The sequence below is a fragment of the Antechinus flavipes genome, chromosome 4, assembly GCF_016432865.1.
Source record: "Antechinus flavipes isolate AdamAnt ecotype Samford, QLD, Australia chromosome 4, AdamAnt_v2, whole genome shotgun sequence".
Lineage (NCBI taxonomy): Eukaryota > Metazoa > Chordata > Mammalia > Dasyuromorphia > Dasyuridae > Antechinus > Antechinus flavipes.
The window spans coordinates 286,110,636-286,134,870 of NC_067401.1; the positions used below are offsets into that span (position 1 = coordinate 286,110,636).

At 37.3% G+C, this 24,235-nt stretch overlaps 1 protein-coding gene across 1 annotated transcript in view; it reads left to right on the plus strand.

Annotated features, from left to right (window-relative positions):
- FOXO3 (forkhead box O3) overlaps positions 1–20,882 on the plus strand; it is a 163,720-nt gene extending 142,838 nt beyond the window's left edge. Inside the window, exon 3 of the mRNA XM_051997497.1 lies at positions 15,794–20,882. The gene's annotated coding sequence lies outside the window, so the exon portion shown is untranslated. The remainder of the gene's footprint in view (positions 1–15,793) is intronic.
- Positions 20,883–24,235: the final 3,353 nt, after the last annotated feature.

Here is a 24,235-nt window from a genome sequence, read left to right on the forward strand (position 1 = left end):
CTGTTGTCACAAAGGTAGCAGAAGTACAAAATGTGGCAAAGGGGCTTGAGGGGATATGAGGTCATCGTTTCTTTTTCCCCAAATTAGCCTTCCTGCCTCCATTTCCATATCCACCATCTGCTACTTTCTGCCAGAGTTTCTCCGCTTCACTGGTCCATCATGGGACAGAACAGTCTCTTGTTTTCTTATTCCTGGAAGAGTTCATAAATTTAGAGCTGGACGATATACCTTAGAAGTCATGTTGTCCACCTTCCTTGTTTTCCAAATGAGGAGACCATCAGCCAGACAGATTAAATGGGTCACTTAACTGTGGAGCATCAAGCTCAGTCCCTTCCTGGACTGACACTAGAATGTGGAATCAGACTTATGAAACACATCTAAGCAACAATTAGGTTTGCAGTTCTAAGATAGAAAGCATGGAAATGGGGCTCAGAAATGTTCAGGGCTTGTGAGAACATACACACATACATACTTCACTTTAAAATTTACAAGGAACTTTCCTCATCATGACCTATGAAGTAGAAAGTACCATTCCTATTTTTAAAAATAAGGAAATTAAGACATCCCATAGGAAAGTGAGGTCCACAGTCATACCAAAAGCCAAGAACAAAGCGTTGGGGAGGCAGTCTGATTCAGTAGGGAATTTTTGTGACTCGTTCAGCAGAGTCATGTTCAACTCTTTGTGACCATATTTGAGATTTTCTTCACAAAGATACTGGAATGGTTTGCCATTTCCTTTTCCAGATCATTTTACGGATGAGGAAACTGAGACAAACAGGGTTAAGTTTGTCAACCCAATGCTCTAACCATTGCAAGACTTACCTATACTATTCCATATTTTATAAATTTGCTAGTTGATAGAGCACTAGGCCTGAAGTGAGACACTTAGCACTTCCTAGCTGTGTGACCCTGGGCAAGTCACTTAAACCCAACTAACTCAGCAAAAAAAAAAAAAAAAAAAAAAAAAGTTTTTTAAACATTATGAAAAGAGCTCCACAAGCCTTACCAGATTGCCAAAGGGTCCAGGACCAAGAAGAGGTTCCAAAAACCTGACAGAGGTGTTTTCAGGTTTGTAAAATACTTCAAGCAGTTAATCACCAAGCACGTATTAACTGCTTTTATCCTCCAGGCACTCTGGTAAGTATGAAGTTGCAGAGACAAAAATGAAACTCCAGGTACTTAGCATGTCTTACATTATCTTTACAAATGTTATTTCACTTGAACCTCACAACACCCCTTTAAGGCATATTATTATACATTATATATATATGTACATGTATATTATAATTGTTATATATTGTTTGACCACAAATTTAAAAAAAAAAAAAACGAAACTCAGTGTGGCTAAATGATTACACCAATAATAAGTGTCTGAAGCAGAAATTGAATCTAGATCCTCAGATCCAATTGGTTTTCTATTATACCACACATGGCTCTCATTAGAAATCTGGCTTTTTGTTCCACATCCTCCACTAAGGGAGATTCCACACTTAAGCATCCTAGCAAAGGAGCAGTCATTTTACAAGTTGCAGGTTATTAATTTTGGATTTCTATCCTGCCTGCTTCCCAAAAGTTGCCGCTTTGACCTGCTCCGGTTACTATTTTCCCCTTGTTTAATACAAGTCTTGGGCTTTAGCACTAGTGTACACCAGATCAGCGTTGCCTTTTCTCCAGATGATTACATTCCAAGGAGGGCTGATTTGATCTCTGGCTATAGTGGAGTCTCTGCAAGGGGACTTCACCTGCTTGTGGTCCCCACAGACCATCCAGCCTCTGCTTTGAATAAACTTTGCTAAAAAAAGAAGCTTTCCCCCACATTCACCACAGGCTTTTCAGAAGTCCAAAGGCTGACCTTTTGTCATTCAGAAAGGGAAGAGTTGTCTGGATCTTTCTCATTGCTGGCAGTAAAAAGTTGACACAGCTTTAGGAGAGTTTTCCTAGGGAGAGAGCTGACATTCTAAGTCAGGATTCTTTTCTCCAAGGCTCCGACATCCTGGCTACAACTGTTCCTAGTCTCTGATGCTCATGGCATCCTGTGCATCTGTCAGTGAAGGGGCTACTACTCTCAGATAACCTTGGACCTGGCTGCTGAATGTGAGGATTATAAATAGCTCCTTAGGCTTCAGATTATCGCTGTTAAAACTAGCTTCCCAGAAGGGGTGATAAAGATGGCCTGTGTTGGTAAGAGCGGTTCTTGTAAAGAATAAATGACTGAAGGTAGAGGATGGACAGAAAAAATAAAATTATTGCATAATTGTTACTTCCTGGATTTGGACATGGAATGAGAATTCTCTCATAAATGCTTTTTTTTGGGAAGTTTCCTCAATTGCAAATCAAAAAAAATATCTTTGGGAATAATTTTTTTAAGTTTTTTATTTCAAAACATATGCACGGATAATTTTTCAACATTGACCCTTGTGTTGTCTGGGAATAATTTTTTCATGGACTGATTTCAAATGCAGATATTCCTAAACAGTTGATGGGTTCTTGGTAGAACACCTACTGTCCCCCATATCTCTCATTACTAGGATATGCAAATGTTTCATGCTTGCCTATGTATGTGATGTACCTTCAGATTGATTCTGCTTTGACTGGGAATGAGAGTGGTTGTCATGGTGCAGCTTGACATTGCCAATTCAGCAAGTCTGATAGTCCCAAGGGCTCGGGGACATGCCCCCGGGAGATTGCCTCACTATGTTCACTAGAGAATTATAATCATTATCACAAGATCAGAGCTCACTGGTGGAAGGGACCTTGGAGGGCCTGTAGTCCAACATCCCTCATCCTGGGGAGAAGGAGAGAGCTGAAGTGGTTTACCAAATGTTACACAGCTGATAAATTGCTCCCTTCCCCACCTCTGAACCCCATCTTCTCAACTTTAATGCTCTGTCCTCTATACCAACCCAGAACTGAGCTTCAGACTTTGCCCTGTGATTCTTAATCTTTCTGGAGTTCAAAGAAGCCCACTGTTAACTTGCTATCATTCCTTCCTCCCTTAAAATACCGTATGATATATATTTACTTTTTTAAAATGTAAGAATAAAAATTAATTTTGCTTTGCAAAATCCACCTCCATCCCCCCTTTTGAAACAATTGTTGACATGCTAAGTATAACAGATTATACTTTATAAGGAGTTATTATTATTATTATTATTATTATTATTATAAGGAGATATTAATAAGGATATTAAATGAGAATCCTAATCCCATACCTCTTACATTATAGCTGTCATCCCAGAATCTCATCAACTCTCTCTAAAGAAAGGAGAAACTAGATTTTTCATTTTCCTATTGCTAAGACCTCATATTAGGCATTGTTTTTGTATTTCTCTAGAAAGGCAAAACCTACCCTGCCTTCTATAATAAATCCTCTGATTGATTTCCTCCAATTTGGGGTTTGGGGTTTTTTTTCCTGTAAAAATAAAATCAGGCAGAGAAATTTTTATACTTCCTTCCCCCCAGCAATAGAAAGTCCCTGAAAGTTGATTATATATTCCAGATGTTAAGCTTTTCCCACAGCTCGTTTTTAATTGACTGGTATATTGGGAAAAGTCCAAGACTTGGAACAAAAGACCTGCTTTTGGATCCCTCTAATATTAGTTGTATGGTTAATATTTGCATTATTTACCTTTATGAAGTTGTTATGTGAGAGCAGTGCCTTGTGAACCTTAAATTACCCTAGAAGCATGGGTCACTTTTCACCATTTGGAATTAAAATGTAGAAATTGCTTTTGCTTAGTATAAAAGTTCTTAAGAGTAAGTAAAACTTAAGTTCTAGTCTTGACAGGATGGAAGTTCCTTACAAGTAGGGTCATTCTTTGAGCCTTGTATAGTGTCTGGTACATAGTAGTAGTTTAGTAAATATTCATTGGTCTTTTTTGTTGTAATGATAGACATCTGGAATATAAAATAACCAAATGCATATATATGTAATTCTACATGAAAACTTAACGATGGGTACAGTTTGACTCTTTGGAGAAATTAAGGATGTAGAGGAAAAGATTAGTGGATGGAGTTTGAAAATTTTAAGGGGGGATTTTCAATTTCATTTAAACCTCCTCTTTTCACACTTTATCACTGCAAATAAGTATCTTCAAATGATTAAACATACAATTTTAATTTAATTTAAACAGATACAAACAGATTTAAGAATCTTAGGATAATCAATCAATGATTATTGGCTAATAAACTAGGCAGTGTATCTGTAATTATGGATGATAGCAGTCTAAGCAGGATAAAATGCTTCTTCATTTCTTTTTTGACATCTTGGGCAGCAGGCTCACTTCTTATGGCCATTGAGAATTCAGTTCCAGTAGGGCCCCTGCCTGGAGATGGTTCCAGCTAATCTACTACTGCCAGTCCACTCATTGCTGGTAATGCTGCTAAACTATTTATTTGGTATTTCAAATGCTGGGACATGGATTTTTATCACAACTTGAAATCTGTATTCCAGTTGAATCCAGTGACAGAGAAAGGTTCTTTTCCTTATTATCATGATATAGCCTCCACTGGCCCTTCTCATCTCCATTCATCCTTTCCCATCTCTTTTCTCCCTTCCTTGTCATCCATTGCCCTTGGATTCAGTGGAGAAGGGAAGGTCTCTGTAGTCGTGTCACCAGCTGTTTTTTGGTTACATCCTCAGAGATTATTCTCAGTGCTGGCCCTTGGCGTGCTACTAAGTAATTAAGGCCAGGATTTCTTTCAGAACCACTTTTGGTGTGGCTTGGGAAAATTAATGCACATATGGCTTTCGTACCCTTCAAACAGTTCCCAACCATGCTCAATTCTAGCCATAGAATGAGTCTCTCCTTTTAATGTCAAGACCCCTCCAAACCAAATATTATGCAATTAACCATTAACAATCATCACCATTGATGAGAATGGGGGCACCCAACCTTCAAGGGACAGTAACGTTTATGTTCCCCTCATTATTCAAGCAGTTGACAACCCTGCTTAGCCAAGGGATTTTCAATTAATGTGATGACGCATGGAACAAGCTAGTCACACCCAGTGAACATAAACATTGTGATATTTCAAGATGTGGTTTATGACCTTAAGTATTTCCTCTCATTCCCTTTTGTTTTAAATGATGAATCAATTTATCAGAGCAACTGCTTGAGGCTCAGAACTAAGGGTTTTATTTTATTTCACGATCACACAGTAGACAAAGTTCCTAGATTTTGAAGTGGTAAAATGATGTGATTGAAGCTCAAAAAATGGAATGAGAGAGGAGCTTATTTAATCCTCCTGGAAATGAAAAATAAAGACTTTTGAACGTTAAATGTACCGTGCAATATTTTAGGCATTGTGGGGATATTGAACATAGATAGATGGATGGATGGATGGGTAGAGATAGAGACATAGATAGATGGATGGATAGAAACAGCTAGAGAGAGAAAGAAAAAGAGAGACATGGATAGATAGAGACGTATAGACAGAAGGTGATGGATGGGTGCACATGTGTACACATGTACACATGTATATCTTAATCCTTAACCTCAAAGAACTTTCAGTCTTGTTTGGCAGGTGATGTGCCTACTAAACAATTAGTGAATAATACAAGATAGTATGTAAGTAAGTTGGAAATTGTACCGTATAGCCTTAACTGTAGGAGAAGAGATTTCTGTGAATTCTGTGAATTATAGTTTTAGACTTGGAAGTATCCTTCAAAGGTATCCAGCAATTAGAGAGTATCTGAATTAACATTATCATACTGATAAGAATATTGAGGACCTGAAATACTTTTTGTCTTTATATTTTTAATGCCTTGGTTAATGAATTTGGGGTATTAAGGCTTAATAATACATTGGTTGAGAAGAAGTTACATTGAACTAGCTAAGACTTGGATTGACAAAGATTAGGATGGTGGACATTTTTGGTAAATACTTCATTAATTCAATCAATATCTATCGAATAACTGCTGTATGGTTTAATCCTAAGCTAAATATAATAGGAGATACAAAGAAGTATTATTTCCTTAACTACATTGTACTTTATATTAAAATTCACAAAATATACCATAGTAGCTTTCAAATAGTTAATAACAGGAAGTTCTAATTATATATTATGTTTTGGGTTTTTTTTTTTTGTCTTTACAACACAATCATTCACCACTCACAACCCCACTTTCCCCCTCAAGATTGAACCTTGCCTTGGGACAAAGAAACAGTTAAGCAAAACCATCTGCTACAGAAATTACCTGACAGTTTATACACTGTTCTGTAGTCTAGGGAAGGCTTTATTGAGGTGATACTGGGCCTAGGCCCAGAAAGATGTGCAGAATTTATGTGAGTGAGGATGATGGGGAAAGCCATTCCAAGCAGAAGAAAACAGCATTAGCAAAAAACACAAGTAGAATATGTTCTATGTTTGAGGGACAGTGAGCTGAAACCAACATATAGTAAGTAGAATGGTGAATTGAGGAATGATAGGCAGGAGGGTTTGACTTGACAGGAGGAATAGATTGGGGAGGGTTGCCAATGCCAAGGAAAAGTGTGGTGTATGAAAAAAGCATTGAATTTGGAGTTAGAAGCCTTTAAGTTTTCACTCTGATACTTAATAGTTGTATGATCCCAGATAAATCACTTATTTTCACATAAAATAAAATGGTTTCCTCATCCATAAAATGGGTATTATATTCACACTTAAACTATTTATCCCAAAGGGTTCATGTGAGTAAAAGCACATTAAATCAATGCTGTAGAAACATGAGCTATTATTACTGACATTATGGACTTGAAAAATTCAAACTTCGTGCCTAATCTTGGTTTTTCCACAGTTAATATAACTTCTCTATTTGTCCTAACCTAGTCTGGAAGCTTTGCAAGTTGAAGAATCTAAAAAGCTTTTCTAATCCATTCTGCTGTATAGTGTTATTAGTCAGGCAACAATATATCTGCCATCTTTAGTGCCATGTTGGACACCGAGCTCTCAGCCCCCTCCCCCCCCCCCCCCCACCAAAAAGCTCATACCGAAACAAAACTATCTCTTTGCCCAGTTTACAAAGTAAATATAACTTTTTTTTTAAATAATGGAGTCTAAAGATTTTAACAAAAAAAAATGGAAAATCCTCTAATATTACTGCAGGAATCTTTCTTTTTGACAGCCCTCCATCAGTCCCCCGTCTTTCTCAAACCTTCTCCGTAAAACCTCTGAGCTTGGACTTCCTTTTCCTTACCTTTCCCTCCCAACCTCTTACTCCCCATCCTTGGATTTCATAAGAAACCTCACAGTTCACAGGTAGACTGAAATTCTCAGAACCTAGGAGATAATGGCTACACAGATTTCAGTTTTTGCAACTGAATGGGAGTGTTAGAGAGAGAGAGAGACAAATAGAGAGAAAGAGGAGGAGAGAGAGAGACAGAGAGGAAGGGATGGAAGGAGCAGAGGAATGGAGGGAGGGAAAGAAAGACAGAGACAGAGGGAGGGACAGAGACAGAGAGACAGAGAAAGAAGAAGAGGAGGAAGGAGAGAAGAGAAGGATGGAGGGAGAGAGAGAAGCTGTATTAAGACTCCTTTGACTATCTCACACACAAGTTTTGGTGTACTATTAGGGAACTCCTCTGAAGCAACTCACATATGTTTTAAGTCAAGGCTGAATATTGAATTTTAGAAAATAATACCTTAGAAAACTTCCCATAGGACATAAACAGATGACAGGCACCTTTTTCCTATTCCTTCTCCATTCCTGCCTCATCTTAGACTCCACTGAGCCTTAATTAAGCCTTTAAGAAACACTAAATAACTTATGAGCTAGGTGTCTTGATTTTTTTCTTTGGGGAAATTCTCTGACCAAATACTAATACTAATTCACTTTCTGCCCTGCCTGCTACTAGAAAATCAGCTTTTCTTAACCTCTGTACAGAATCCTGGGATCCCTGGTGACCAGAAATTTGTAGAGCTGTATCTCCTAACTCTTCTGGCAAAAACAAAAAACTTAACTGTCACAATTTGGTTTGTTGTATCTTTGATAATCTTCCTTATGTACACATTAAGTATACTTCTCTTTCCTCCCTCCTTGATCCTAGAAAGCTGTCTGATGAGTTAAACTAAAAAATGTCCCCGCATCTTTATGTTCCCCTACACTGTTCAATAATAATGATAATGATAACTCATATTTCTATAGCATTTTAAAATGTGCAAAATACTTTATTTATATATTCCCCTTTGGATGGAACCACACTGGAAGCTAGATGCTATTATCTTCATCCTTTTACAGATAAGGAAACTGAGGCAAATGGGGTTAAATGACTTGCTTAGGGTCATTCAGCTAATAAGTGTTTGAAGCCAGATTTGAACTCAGAAAGAAGGAGGTATTTTTTAACTGGAATTTGAAAGAAGCCAGGAGGCTTGGGAGAAACTGGTGAAAATTCTTGGAATTGAAAAGAGGGAATGTCTGAACTGGGTATTCAATCTACATCTTCCTGACTTTTAAGTCCTGTGCATTGTCTTCTGTGGAGAACTGAAAATATTCTTGGAGGTCTTGTCCAGTTCTCTCTTTTTACATAGCAGGAAACTGGCTCAGAGGTGTGAAGTGACTTGTCTAAGTTTGGACAGGTTTGCAGAGTTGGGATTTTAACATGGTTCCTCCGAGTTAGTGGTTTTTAGACTGCCACAAGGAATCCACAAACACCACAAGTTTATTGGGCTTTTTTGAACTTTATGATGTTTATTAATAGTCATTAAAAGTAATAATTTTAGAGAATTTTTACCAGGAGAATTCTACCAAGTCTTGTTTAAATTGAAGGGTTCTACCACTGTGGGAAAAAAAGTGGAGATTTACTGCTCTAAGTCTAGATTTGATTTCCATTGTATCACCCCATCTCTAGGAATGTTTGAGATAAAAAGAACCCTCCCTCTTCAAGGTTAGAAAAGTGAAATGAAACCAGACTCATTGATGAAAAAGACTCCGAGAAGTCTGAACTCTTCATCAATAATGATCTATCTTGTACCTCAGAGGCATCAAACCAAATCTTTTGCTACCCATGTTGATTTTGGCTTTAGAGATAAGCAAATTAGTTCATTGCTTCATTTCCTTTTTTGTCCCAATTTTTTTTCCTAGATTGTTAAAAGGGCTGGAAAATGGGCTTAAATTATCTGGAGAAAGAAAGAGAGAGGGAGGGAGGGAAAGAAGGGGGGGGGTGGGTTGGGGATAGTTTCTAGTCTCCTTAGTGAACCACTTGAATTAGACCCACCTTCACCTAATATTGTTATTTAGTCATAGAAAAGATTCACTGAGCTTAATGCATTTGGAGTTGTGAGGCTTTCATCCTACTGGTTTTAGTATTTGGATCTGGGTTTTTTCCTGTGTTGTATTCAGTAGTGGGGTCCAATTTTTTCCCCATTTTTCCTTTCCCTTTGCCACAAAGATAAAAATAATCCTTTTTTTTAAATTCATGTTTTTCTCAGTGGAATTAAGTTGTGGGAGGACAGCAGTACAAACATTTATGGTCTCATGTTCTACCACTTGAATAGGTTGGGGGTTTTTGTGTTTTTGTTTAGGGTTTTTTTTATATTTGAGGAGGGGGGTCAGGGAGGTGTTTCCCGTTCTTAGAACATCATGTGTAGTCACTTGACTCAGTGATAATTAGACAGAAACTTGCTGTCCCTGCAGATGCCAAGATTATAGGATGACATACTCTCGCCAGATGACAGCATAAACGAATATTTTTAGAACCGGCTGCATCATTTGGCCTCTCTATTTCTTTTTTCTTTGTATTCAACACCATCTTGATTTTTGAAAAAAAAATGAGGGATACAGCTTTGCAAGCTTTACAAAGTTTTTGGGGGTATTTCTTTATCCTTTCCTCCATATGAATGAAATGTAAGGGTAGTTAAGAATTCGATATTAGCATTTTTTTCTGACGGCATATTGCCTGGTAACAGTAAGATCTAGGATCTTTCTCATCTCTAAAGTTGTTTTTCTTTTTAAAGAACAATTTTTAAATTTAATTACAATTAATTTAATAACAATTTAAAGAACAATGTATTTAATCTGTTATATATTTGAAAAACACACAGAGATCTAATACATTTTCCCTTTGATAGTGTAAGAACAATTGATACTTTACCACAACCTAGGGGGCATGTAACCCTAGCTTTAGGTATTATTTGATTCCCAATCTAGCAGGATGTTTTATTGTTTCATATTCTCCCTCTTCTCCTTCACTCAATCAATCAATAGACACTTAATAAGCACCTACTGTGTGCCAGGCACTATGCTAAGCACTAGGGATTCCAAAAAAGACAGATCCTAACTCAAATCAGCTTAACATGCAACAACTTTGAGCCTTTACAAAGGAGTAAAGAAGACAGCTTTTTCCCATTTCTTTTTTTAAAATCATCTTCTTTATAATGGAGGGGTTCTATTCTTGTTACTCGGATGAGTATAGTTTTCTGGCCCATAGTGATAGCTTAATATCAGGGATTTAGAGCCTAGAGGGTTCCTTAGAGGCTTTGTTAGTCCAACTGCCTTAACTGAGGGACAGAGACATAGTGTCTTGTCTAGGATCACATAGGTAATAAATGACTGAGATAGGATTTGAACTGAAATCTTGGATTCTTAAGGGTAAGCACTCTCATCTACTAGACTCACTGCCTCCACCAACATCATACCATCATAGATGGAGAACTGGAAGAAACCCTCCAGCTCATCTAACTCAGTTCCATCATTTCATAAAGCGTTCATTCAAAATTACATGATACTAAGTTGTGCTTTTACAGTATTTTACAGTCTGCAAAATTAGGAAAATCAGCTCAATTCTCCCCCCATGGAGTTTTATCTTTTTTCACTCTGGATCTGTAGTGCTATTCAGGAATTTGTAATAAAGAGAATTGCTTATGACTTTGAAATGTTGACAGTCTTGGTCAGAGTCACATCATCAGTATGTATCAGGAGGTAGATTTAAACCCAGAACTTGGAATTCTAAAGGCAAACTGACTCTCCACTGTGCCATATTACAGCTCTGTAAGTGTGCAGAGGAACACTATGGACTCTCTGTTAAATTTGCAAGGACTATTTCTAAACATATACCTGCTCCTTTCTCAGTCTTGGAAGGAAGGAAGATTAAAAAGAAAGAAAGGAAAGAAAGAATCAAAGAGACAGAATCAGAGAAAGAGAGGGAGAGGAACAGAGGAGAGAGAGAAGAAAAAAGGCATTCTCTTGAGCAGGTCTCCCAGTGAGCTCCATTACCTATAAAGCCTGAAGTAAGTTCTCTGACGTATTGTCATAAGTGGTAATGGGCCAGGAAAGATAACAAGGAAAATACTGATGTATATGCTCTGTGAGATGATGATTAACCTCTATGTATTTCATGATGAAGGCCCCTGAAGACTTTTTGTTCTGGTGAGGGAATTGTTTCCAGGTTCCCTGGCCTAGGGAACCAGGCCCTGACTATTTCGGGGCTAACAGTTGTTCTCTCAAAACACCTTTTCCAGATTGTTTTGGTTACCCTCCCAACTGTACCCCATCCAGGCAGGCCCCTTCAGGGCCATATATCACTCTGCCTCTCTACTTGGGGATCCAAATGTTTCATCTTTCCATTCGGAATTGCTTTCCAGGGCCACCTAATTAACACCAAGGGGAACTACAAAGGGAAAAGCACCTGAATTAGGTAATAGGCTACCACTTCTCTCCTGGCACTTTGCAGTAAGTTAAGACTGGAACCAGAGGGACTTGGTTCCCTGCTGACTCATTGCATAGTGATGTTAGTCTGTGGTTTATGAAATGTTATTTTGACAAGAAGAACTACCCACTAACCAAGTAGAGGCAAAGCAAAGGACATCGGCTGGGGCCCTCCTGCTGATTGAGGGACATGAGCAACAAGAGCAGAGAGAAAAGCATTATTTTTGAGTCTTTTCATCAACAAAGGAAGCCTTCCTTCTCATAGCCCAGAGATGACCTTAGTTAGTTTTTACAAAACAGCTTGAAACCTCTAAATCACCAAAATTTTTAAAATGAGCAACAGAGAGGGAGCAAATGGATGATTTTTTTACTTATTTCCCTATTTTCTCAAAAGAAAGAGAAAGAAGGAAGGAAAGGAAGAGAGAAGGAAAGAAAAAAGGAAAGGAAAGGAGGAAAAGAAGAGAAAGAAGGAAAGGAAAAAGGGGGAGGGAAAGAAAAGAGAGAGAGGAAAAGAAGAAAGGAAAGAAAGAGAGAAAAGAAATTCACTAAAAGATTTTCCACTAGGCTGTATAGCAGTTAACAATAGCCCTCATGCGTGTGTTCTGTTCTAGAGCTGAAACATGACTAGGCTAGCTTCCTGCATATTTGTATACAAAGAGTGTAATTTCAGCAAGGTTGCCATTTCAAAGGGACAGATTGAGACTTAAAGTCACAAGTACGTTTGTGAAAATTCCAAATGCATTTACCATAATGTCACCCCTGATGGGAAGTTGCAGATGTATGTGACATATTTGTTTGTGGATTTATTGATGGGATCTTTCATCACCTTCTCTCTCTAGCTGGTAAAAAGATGGGCAGCTAGTATATCTTGATGATTGCTTCATTTCCATCTTTGCTGTCTGTTTTATGAAACTTTATTCTACCCAAGATTATATTGTATCCATCTAATTTAATTTTTTTTCCCCTCTCCCCACATAACTAAGACAATTTGTGGTCAGAGGCCTGTCATTGTAGCATTTTTTAAAATTGTAATGATAATTTCTGTTTTGCATCACTTGAATTTCCCAGTATTTTTCTTTTTTCTTCTTCCTCTCCCATACCAGAGAGCCGTCCCTTAAAACAAAAAATTAAAAAGGAGGGAAGACTGTTCAGCAAAACTAACAAGTATATTAACTCAAATAGTAATCCTTTGCAGAGTCCTATGTGATCCATGATCCCTCCCCTGATCCCTCCATAAAGGAAGGAGAGATACATTCACATTACTCTTCTTGGGGGCCAAGCTTAGTTATTACCATTTCATAGGTTGTTCTTCTTTCCATTTATGCCATTGTAGTCAAAAATATAACATTATTTCCCTGAATCTCCTTTCATCCATTCATGGAAGTCTTCCAATGCTTTTCTGAAGTCTTCATAGCCATTTCTGGTAGTTCAATAATATTCCTTTGCATCATTGTTTAGCCATTCCCAATCAGTGACCATCTACTTTGTTTCCAGTTTTTTGCTACTACGAAAAGCTCTTTGGATGGCAACATTTGCTGGGTACTCTATAAACATATGCTTTCTTGTCTCATCAGTTCATATTAAGTGGCCACTTTAAATCTAAATCAGACTGTGTGCTTTGTGTTTATTCAGATCCATTTTCAAGTATCTTGTCTTTCTCCCTGAGAGGAATGTGAGAGGCAGAAATGTTAGTTGCTGATTAAGTTATTTTATTGGGGTTTTGGTGTGTGTGTATGTGTACACATATGTTTTTCTTCTGATTTTTAATGATTAAGAATCAAATTTGGGAACTTTCTACTTAGATGTTAATTAATCTCCCATAGTGTAGGGAGTTTAAATTCCCCCATCAATGCAAACTAAATTAGCACCTAACAAAGGTGACAGTTTCTAGCCCACCTGGTAATGAAGAGTTAATGAAAAAGTTGGGCTGCCCTGTGAAAAAAGCATGACTTTATATAAGTGTCAAAATGTTTAAGGTGGAGGAGTTTATGAATTCTAAGGCAGCATAGGTCACTGGTTCTGGAGTTTAGACCCTGGGTTCAAAATAATTCCAATTTATAATACTAGGATTTATAATGAGATATGGTTTTGAATCCTGGCTTGGATACTTACTAGCTATATGATTTTGGATAATTCACTTAACACTTGGTCCCTCATCTGCAAAATGGAAGGATTGCATTAAATGATTTCTACAGGTTCCTCTTTCTCCAAATTTATGATCCCATAATCATACTTCTGATGCTTACAATCTGGGGGATTTTAGGCAAATCACACAAGCCCTTCCCTGGTCTCCTTTTCCTTGCCTTTAAAATAGGAGGAAGATTTAGACTCAGATAATTCTATGATGGCGGCCTAGAGTTGTGTCTGACAGAAGGGCCTTGAAGGCTGTATCCTAAAGTCCAGCCAGAAGAGGAAGTCTCACCTAACTCTCATTTAACTCTGTTTGCCTCAGTTTCCTCGTCTGTAAAAGGATTTGGAAAAGGAAGTAATAAACTATTTAGGTATCTGCCAGAAAAACCCCAGTTTTCTTCATGACCAGTGGGGTCATGAAGACTCAGACAAAACTGAACAATAATGTGTTAGACAAAACTGAACAATAATGTGTTACATGTGTATATGTATATATGTTTACACAAATATATTATTTGTTCTATACAACAATCCTGAGTTGTAGGTTCTCTATCAGGAAAGTGCTAAATGGTAAAATTGAGGTTATTCTAGCTCTAAATCTATAATCTAAGCAACCCATCCTTTTCCACTGGGACTTTTAGCTGAAAGGAACAAAAGGTTGCTTGGCTTTTGGAAAGGAATGCTAGTAGTCATCCTTCCCCACACCCTGACAATTCCCATGTTTTAGCCAAAGGACTCAACTTCCAGACATTTGCCTTTTTTAATATTCTAACTGCTCATTTTACTTAGATTCTTATGTTTGGGGACATTTGGGGAGAGAAAAAACAAATATTGTGAAGAATCTGAGTATTGTGACTCTCCTATAGAATCTTGGTCCTTGTGGTATTTGTCAAGTAACAATTTGTCAAGTCAATTTTTCAGAATTTTAAACTCACCAATTTTTTTAGTGGGAGTGAAAAATTCAAATTACCAAGTTTCTATTAAATTCTAAGTCTGGACTCAGTTTCCTCAGCTGTAAAATTTGTCTTTGCACCGAGAATATAAAGCCCTCTCCCCCCAAAAAGAAGGAAATAGTCCCCATCTTCCTACACAAAGTTAATGCCAAATAGTTTCAGGAATTAAAGGCAATGTACAACATTAGGAAGGTTCACAATATGAATTAAATGTCTTAATTATCAAAAAATCTCTATGTATATGCCAGTCTCTCCCAAGTCAAGGCCATAACTGTAATAGCTAATGTATGTGTACACACACACACACACACACACACACACACACACACACACACACATTTGTATAAATACATTATGTATGCAATATTAATATATAATGTTATAATATAATGGAAAAGTTAGGCTGCCCTGTGAAAAGCATGAACCTAAATGTCAAAATGTTTAAGGTGGAGGAGTTTTAAGGCAGCATAGGACATGGAGTTTATAAATAAATTTTGAGGGGTTCCCATTAATTGGGAAATAGCTGAATAAATTGTGGTATGCGATTACGATGGAATATTGCTGTTCTGTGGGAAATGATGAGCAGGATACTCTTAGAAAAACTTGACAAGTCTTCCATGAACTCAAGCAAAGTGAAATGTACTGTGTACAAAGTAATACCAATGTTGTGGGATGATCAACTGTGAATGACTTTGCTGTTCTCAGCAATATAATGATCTATGACTATATTAAAGGACTTAAGATGAAAAATGCTTATCCATACCTTGAGAAAGAACTGATTGTGTCTGAATACAGATTGAAGCATATGCTCTTTTTTTTTAAACTTTATTTTTCTTGAGGTTTTTTTTTTTTTTTAATGCCGGAGGTGGGGGTGAGGAGGTGAAATCAATGTTTTTTTCCCCAAAAAAACATGACTTTTATAGAAAATGTTTTGTATAACTTCACAATGGGGTAGAGGAAGAGAGAAAATCTGAAACTCAAAATTTAAAAAAAAAAAAAAAGGTAAAAAATGGTTTTATATGTAACTGGGGGATATAAAAAAGATTAAATATTAACTGTCCTAATCATCTTTCTTTTTCTCTTTCAGACCCTTAAACTGACACAAGATCTAAAGAGAAGGAAAGAAAAAACCCTTTGCCAAATCTGCTCTCAGCAAGTGGACAGTGACACCGTTTACAGCTTAATGACCTTTGTGAATCAATCCTGCATCATTTTCCTAATCAAGCAGAGACTGTTAATGGTCCCTCATCCCCCCAGCAAAGCTCCTATTGAACTCAAGAACGTATGCAAAATCTTCCCTGTACAGGATGATGGAGCACCTTCTGTGGACACAGCACCCAACGCCTCTGCGCCATTTTGTCAGTTTTGACACTGTGTACTCTCTAACAGTAGTTCCCTGCCAATGATCATGTGGTGTTATAATATAGCAATGGTTTATGGGCTCTTTTAAGTTTTGGTTTTGTCTTTGTTTTCTTGCTTCTCTCACTCCTGTGCCCATGCAGTGTTTTGTTGTTGTTTTGTTGTTTTTTGGTTTTTTTTGGTTGTTTTTTATTTTTTCTGTTAACTAGATTCATTCACCCTTTCTTTCCCTGTTAAGCTGAACACTTTGGAAGGAAGTAGACCCTTGCCAGTAACATTCATGCTTCTGGGATTCCTCTGACTACAGACTATCGAGTTAAATAATCTAAACAACATATTCTTCCGTGTTTTGTCTGATATTCTCTCCTTAGAAACCTAACAATGGCACAATCATTTTCCAAAAAAGAGAACATAGCACAGGAGAAATGAAGAACAATGTATCCTATGCAGTGTTTTGTTTTACTTTTTTAAAATTCTGAATGAGAAGCTTCTTTTGGAGGGTCTAACCAAAGAGACCCCCAGGCTGATTCCCTATTGTCTAAATCAGGATGGCCTGTGATTTTTATGGATTGATCCCCATTCATTGTAGTGAACCATCTTTTTATTGGTAGGAAACTCAGCTATTTTCAGGAGAGAATTAAGCTAAGATGCCCATTCATTGCCAAATACCACTTAGAAATTTCTTCTTCTTTTTTTAAAAAGTGGACAGGGAGGAAAATAGTTCTCTTTTGCATTGAAAGTGAGATAAACTTTTCACAAGTATGTCAGGCCTAAAGTGGATAATCTACATGAAAAGTACAGATCAGACTGAGAAAGGGAGGGAGTATACTTTGGATGTTTCATATTTTTTTCAAATGTTTCCTTGATTACTTTCCACCTCGAAGTGTAATCAGATCTCCCAGAACTGTACAAGGGGAAGAGATAATACCCCACAAACTGATTTTTTAAATAAGTTTGGATTATTTTTGAACAAATGAAATGGTGGAAATGAAAAGCCATTTTAAACTTTATGTTTAGTTTTTTCCAAAAAAAATTTTAAGTTAATGGTGCTGTAGAGGAGGTGCTTTCTGTTTAACCTGGAAAGTGTGATTATTTTTGTTAGTTTCTTTGGTAGGGAGGCAAGTTGGGTGTTCCGCTGGTACAGGGAGAACCTGGTAAGAATTAGTCCAGCATTGGATCACTTGTCCAGCATGCTCTATGAAGACTTTTTTCCCTGTTTTGGATAAAATCATTATGCATATAACTGCATAAGTATATTTTATTATGTAGAGTACAGAAATGAATAATTATGCATGGGTGATAAGAATACAAACCTGTATTCCAGCCCAAAGTTTCAGTGTAGAAGTTCTCACTGATGTTGGTCCCATGCAATATATAGTGACTTTCTTCCACGACACACAAAACACACACGTGCACCTGCCACCACCTTACTGAGCACCTGCCATCATTATATGTATCAAGCCCCTTTTTTATTTCTTTACATAATCTTGGGGGCTGATATTGGTAGCAATTATACCTGGTGTGTTGGGCATTCCATATGGTCTCTTAGTGCCTCCCCCCAACCCTGCCATGCTTTTTTTGTGTGATGATTCTGTTTGTTTTATTACATTTCACAAAATTTGTAAATGCTTGTGCAGTTGTGGTTATGGTAGACCAACCTGGACATACCTTTTTTTTTTTTTTTTTTTTTTTTTTAAACAACTTAAGATTTTGTCCTTTTGATTGCAAAAGGTGATAGTAAGTGTATTCAAACTGGTCAGTTTGTCGATGGCAGTAACTTGCTTCCTGTGTTCCTGTACCATAATGAGAGCTTGAAAATTGTCCAATCTATCAAATTTTGCTTGCTAGTCATCTCTGAAAGGCAAAAGGGAATCGGTGAAAGAGAAATACTCCATCTTCATTCCTCTGTCCTGAAAGGATGAGCTAGCAGAGTGGGCCGGAGAAGGAGAAGGGAAACAGTCTTTTTTGGGTTATTTTGTCAGATGACCTAATGTAACTAGCTACTGATAGGAAGCTATTAGGCTGTATGAGAGACTAGGATGCTCCAGCTAGAGAGCCTGAGATTACAATTCAATTCCTGAGTTATAAGGAAATTACTTTTTCTTTGTTGCTCTAGACCCCAAGAGCTGTTTGGGGGTGGAAGAGGGCAGAAAGTAGGTCAGAAAAATATGTAAATATGTTTAAGTTGTGGGGGGGAAGTCATTTAGTTCCCTTCAGTTATAAAGTATCTCTTATTCTCTACTTTTCCCACATTTGGTGGGTTTTAATCAGAGATTATCTTGAGAAAATATCTTGAACCCAGATTAGAATTTAATCTAAAACAGTTTAATGCAAGAAAGCACGGGATCAGGGAGCTACAGAACTGAACAGGAAGTCTTTTTTTCCCCCTTTATTGAATGACTCAGTAAAACAACAGCTTAAGCATGGGGGTGTTCTTAAGAGAATGATTCCAGGAGTGCTGCAAGAGGGGAAGGACTCAAGAACAGTGAGGAAGGTCCGATCCCATCTGGTTCTGGACTTTGAGTCCGTTCCTTTAGCCTCCCACAGGCTTGAACAGTCTCCTGATTCTGTACTGTGTCTCCTGCAGAAAGGAGCCCCAGGAGCTAAAAGGCCAAAGAGAGAAGCTTGTTCCCTACTAGTTTACCCAAGCTGGGTGGAAGTACCAGTTGTGGTACTCATCTCTCCCGACAGACTAGACTTAAAGGAAAAGCTAGTCTGCTGTCTGCTGTCATGCATCTCATCTGGAAGTACCATTACTGACTTCTGTGTCAGCTGAACAAAGTTTGAAAGCAAGTAGTGAACCCTCTGGCTGTTTTCAGATGTAGGATGCTAAATAGAAAATGCAATTCCCATAGGAGCTCTGATCACTAGTATCAGTCAACCTAATTCCAATCCTTCCCAGCCTTCCCCTTAACCCCATTTCTAAGGGCCGTATGGGGAGGGCTGCCAGAAGAGTATCTAATATTCCTAATTAGACATGCACTCTTGGGAACTATTTCCCCTCTGAGACCCCAGACCCAAACACTTTTTACCAAAGTTAAGAAACAGCTTTATTACAAGCTTTCCCTATATGTACTCAAGTGCAGAATATGAGCTGCCCTTTTCAGGTTCAGGTACATCCTTAGCGGTGAATGAATCTGAAATTGTTTTTCTTTTTTTTTTTTCTTTCATCTACCATAATGTTATTCTTGCTATAAAAAAAAAAGTCATTTGGTGGATGTGTTATTACTAATTTTTTTTTATTTTAAAAAAATGTTAATCAGAGGGGAATGTTTGGATATAGTACAAAGCAGGCTTTGTGGTATTGTGTGTGTGTTTGTGTGTATGTTTTGATTTTAATAAACATGTCTACTGCCTCTCCTCCCTGAGGATGAAGCTCATAGTAGCTCTCGATATTACCAGCAGATATTTCCCATTCATAGGGGTAAGACTTCAAGTTAGTTAACAATTTGTGTTCATTGAACTAAGGATGATAAGGACAGATTTATCTTGTGCCTGATGCATCTCTCTCTTTCTCTCTCTTTTTTTTTTTAATGGTCATCATTTGGGTTTCTGAAAATCAACCAAGGTCAAAGTGGTACCACAGCCACTTAATTATTCCCCACAGGAATGTAAGGGATTCCATGGGGATGGATAAGGAAAAAGAAAAAGCAGTAGAAAAATTCAGATCTTCAGTCTTTTCCATAACCAAAATCAAAAGTTCTGCCTTTCCTTTTAAAAAAAAAAGTTTCTTCTAATAATTTCACTCTGATTAAGGAAAACTAATCTTTCCAATACTAAAATTCACTGATTCTTATTTTTTCTTGGAATATTTTGAGAATATGTGATTAAGTATGATTTTTTTTAATTAAGAAAACCAGTTTGGTTTATGGGGAGATAATCATTGGCAAAGAGGTACGAAGTTCAGCATCTCTGGGAAAAGGGGCAAAAAAGGAAAAAGACTAGTTTTCCTGAAATCATGTCCATCAAAAAGACCTTATAGCAGATACACAAGTTATTAAAGAATTTTAGTGTTAATATTTAATACATAAGCGCTAAGCATCTAAAGTGGTAACATTTATGCAATTTGAACGATTGTGTATTTTTCTTATTTAATTTTATTTGTGATTTTTTTTTCTTTTGTGAACGATTGGTTATGAGGCTTCTGCCTAACTCCAGAAATATTTGTACCATTGCTTTAAAAAGCTATATGTTAGGACATTTATTTCTCTAAAATTGTTATTGCTTGGCAATCAGTCTCCTCTCATATAATTGTCTTAGTACATCATGTGCATTGGAAATGTAAACAGATGTGGAGGACCAGATAAATTAGTTAATATTTGAAAAAAAATGTATTGTGCATTTTGGCTTCACATGTTAAACTTTTTTTTTCAGAAAAAAAAAAGTTGCATGAATGGAAAAAAAGTATCTGTATACAGTATCTGTAAAATTGTCTTTTCTGTTTTAGTTTCTTGCTAACAACCTGTACAAACTAGAATGATGTTAAACTCCTGTCTTTGGTGCATGGCCACAGTCAAAACATCTAAGAGCTAAGAGGCTCCGACTTTTCTTTTCAAGTGAACACTATCCATTTGCGTTCTCACTGAGGATCTTGTAAACTCTGTGTTGCCATGGATTGACTAACCAACTCCATACCCTATCTCTTCAGGAGGATCAAACTATTTTTGATTTGAGAATCTTTCCAAACAAAATAGAGATGCTGTGCTTATTTTCCTCAGTGTTTATCTGTAGATATCACCTTGTGTATTCCATTTTCAATTGTAATCTAGTTTGTAAAAGAGATGGTGACCGCATGTAAATAAAGCATAATGACTCTACCCTGCTCCAAGAAAGTGTGATGTTCTCCAAATCCTTCCCCATTGTTCCATCCTACCCCCCAGTAACAGATTAACATCCCCATTCACTCTATTAGATGCAGCCGAAGATTTTTGGGAGCTGATTACAGAAGGCATAAACCTTCTTCTTACAGTGTCAAAGTCTGGTCCTTAGGAATATCCAGACAGCTTAGGAAAATCAAAATATTGGGAAGTCTGCCCAAGGCATCTGAGGTTTATGTGTTGCTTATGACTCCTAAGTGAAGATTCTATTATACCAGCCCTGAGGTTGAGGAGACTGGGGTCTTTGACCTTGTCGTAGTTTACATGGAGACTTAGGCAGGTACACCCCATTGAAAGAAATCTCAAGCATTTACACAGTCTCCCGCAGCTCAAACGTGAAACTCATCTTAAAGTTATGACAAAGACAGAATCAATATTTACCATATGTATACATTGTCTTCAAGGCCTCCCTCAATTACCTTAGCCACTGCTGAATTCCAACTTGTAATTTCTTAGTAGTCTGGTTCAAGATTCTTTTTTGTTTGCTTATTTTTTTAATCACTAAATCCTTTAGAAAAAGTTAATTCCCTTCTAGAAATTCCCCAGATTAGGTTTATTTTTAATCTAAAGCATTGGCCAAAGTATTCACAGAATCACACAGACTTAGAACTGGAAAGGGAACGAAAACGAACTCCTTTATTTTATAGATGATACACAGGATAAATGACCTGTCCAATGCCTCACAATAAGGAGCAAAACCAGGGTTTGAAGCTAGATAATGATAACTTACTATTTCTAACAGACTTTAAGGTTTGCAAAACCATTTTACACATATCTTATTTGAACCGCAAAACAATTCTGTAAGGAAAATGCTATTATTTTCCTCATTTTGCAGATGAAGAAACAGACATAAAGCAGATCACTGACTTGCCCGGTCCTAGGACTAAGAAGAGACCAAGCAGGATTGGAATCCAGACCTTCTCTCCTAAGTCCAACACTACACTATCTAGCATAGAACTAACCCATCAGACTCCAAATTCTGTGCTCTTTCCACCATACCATTATGTTTGAATATCAGCACCAAGTTAAAGCTCTTTTTGCCTCTAGGTAGATTGGAAATAGATTGGATCCTGTTTTGAGAGTTAAGTTTGATGGTGAATATTTGGTTTAAGTGTTAGTAGAATATGAATTCCCCGACAAGGATTTGCAAGGGTCATTGTTGAAAAATTATCCATGCATATGTTTTGAAAATAAAAAGCTTTAATAAAAAAATAAAAGAATATGAGTTCCCTAAAGGCAGATACTGGCTTTTGTTTTGTCTTTGTATCTCTGATGCATCTTACGCCCAAGAGACTATGAATTAAAGATTCAAAGTTTTAGGATCTTACGTTAAGAACTGGAAAGGTCCTCAGAAGCAGAAGATAGGAAATATGTCAGTTCCCCAGGTTTAAAGTTAGACTTTTATCTTGGATGCCTTCCTCTCTCCTACCCCCACATCCAGTCAGTTGCTAAGAGGAATCACTTGCACAAATCTGTCATATACATCTGACACTGGTCACCTCACACCTGGACTATGGCAGTAGTCTTCCAGGTGGACTCTGCTTCAAGTCTCTCTCCACTTTAAGCTCAACCATCAAATTGATCTTAAAGCTAAGGTCTAACTATATAATCCTCCTATTCAACAGACTCTGTGCCTCCCTATTGCCTCCAGGATCAAATAGAAGATCCTCTGTTTGGCTTTTAAAAACCCTTCATAACCTGGGCTCTTACCACCTTTCTATTAGTCGCATACCTTTATCCCCCTCCTACTGTGCAATTGAGAGATAGGAGCTCTTTGCTATTCTTTGTAAGACATTCCATCTCCTACTCAGTGCATTTCACTGGCATTCCCCCATGTTTAGGACTCTCTCCTTTCTCTCCTTCCTAGCTTCTCAGGTTTTCTTTAGGTTTCAATTAAACTCTCACTGTTTGCAAGAGTCTGTCCCTTGCCCTCCTTACTCTTCCCTCTGAGATTACCCAAAGTTTATATTACATACATATACATATACATGCATACACATGCATATAACATATAGCTACACACATATACACATATACAAATACAAGACATACATGTATATAGGTATATACATACCTATACAGATATGCACAGCTGCACATAAAAATGTTTAATATGAATATATGAAAATACACATTTTTATGTGTAAAAATATATATGTACAATATATACCTATATAACACATATACACAGCTTCACATATACATATATAAATATGCATTTTGTGTATATGTATGAGCACATATGAGCACACAAAATGCACACACATACACAAATATATACATTTACACATGTTCATATATGGTACAAGCAAGATATACATGTATATAAACATACATAAGTATATCTATCTAGTTGGCTCAAACATAGCTTGCATGTTATCACTCCTATATTAAACTATGAGCAGGGACTGGGTTTTTTCTTTTGTTTTTTGCCTTTCTTTGTATTTCCAGCACTTAGCTTAGTGCCTGGCACATGGTAGGTACTTAATAAATGCTTGTTGACTTGCTGGCTCTCTGTTCTCCTCCTACCCACTGAACTTTGTTCTTCTTGTCTCCTACATCCCTCAGTATCCTTCTAGACTCTGTCTTCTCTTTTCTCTTTATATTCTCTCACTTAGTAATCTTATCAGTTCTCATGGGTTCATTTATCTCATGAAGATTTTTACTGAGATCCATTTCTCCACCTATAATCTTTTTCCTGATCTCCAGTCTCACCAACTACCTACTGGAAATTTCAAAATAGATGTCTTGGAAGCATCTCATCTTCAACTTAAAACAAAACTTACTGTCTTATTCCAAAACCCTACCCTCCCACCAGCTTTCTAGTTACCCTGATTCACCATTTCAGTGTCTTCCTCCATTCCTCACTCTTGCTTACTCACCCAAATATCCAATCATCTGCAAAATGCCGTAATACAACAGCTTGGCAAATTGGCCCCTTCATTCCACTCCCCTAAGTACTACTCTACTTAAGCCTTTATTGCTTTCTCCCTGGACTCCTGCAAGTCTTCTAGTTGCTCTCCTGGTCTCAAATCTTTTCCCACAGCAATCTATCCTCACAGAGCTGTCCAAATGATTTTCCTAAATCATAGGCTTGACCATGTCATCTCTTACTTATAAACTCCAAATGATACTCCAATGGCTCCCTACTACCTTTGGAATTAAATATAAGCTCCTCAGCCTGGCATTTAAAGCTTTTCACAACTTGACCCCTTCTTATCTTTCCAGTCTTTTAGCACATCCTTCCCTTCCATGACTATCTGGCCTACTTACTATTAATCACACACTGCTGC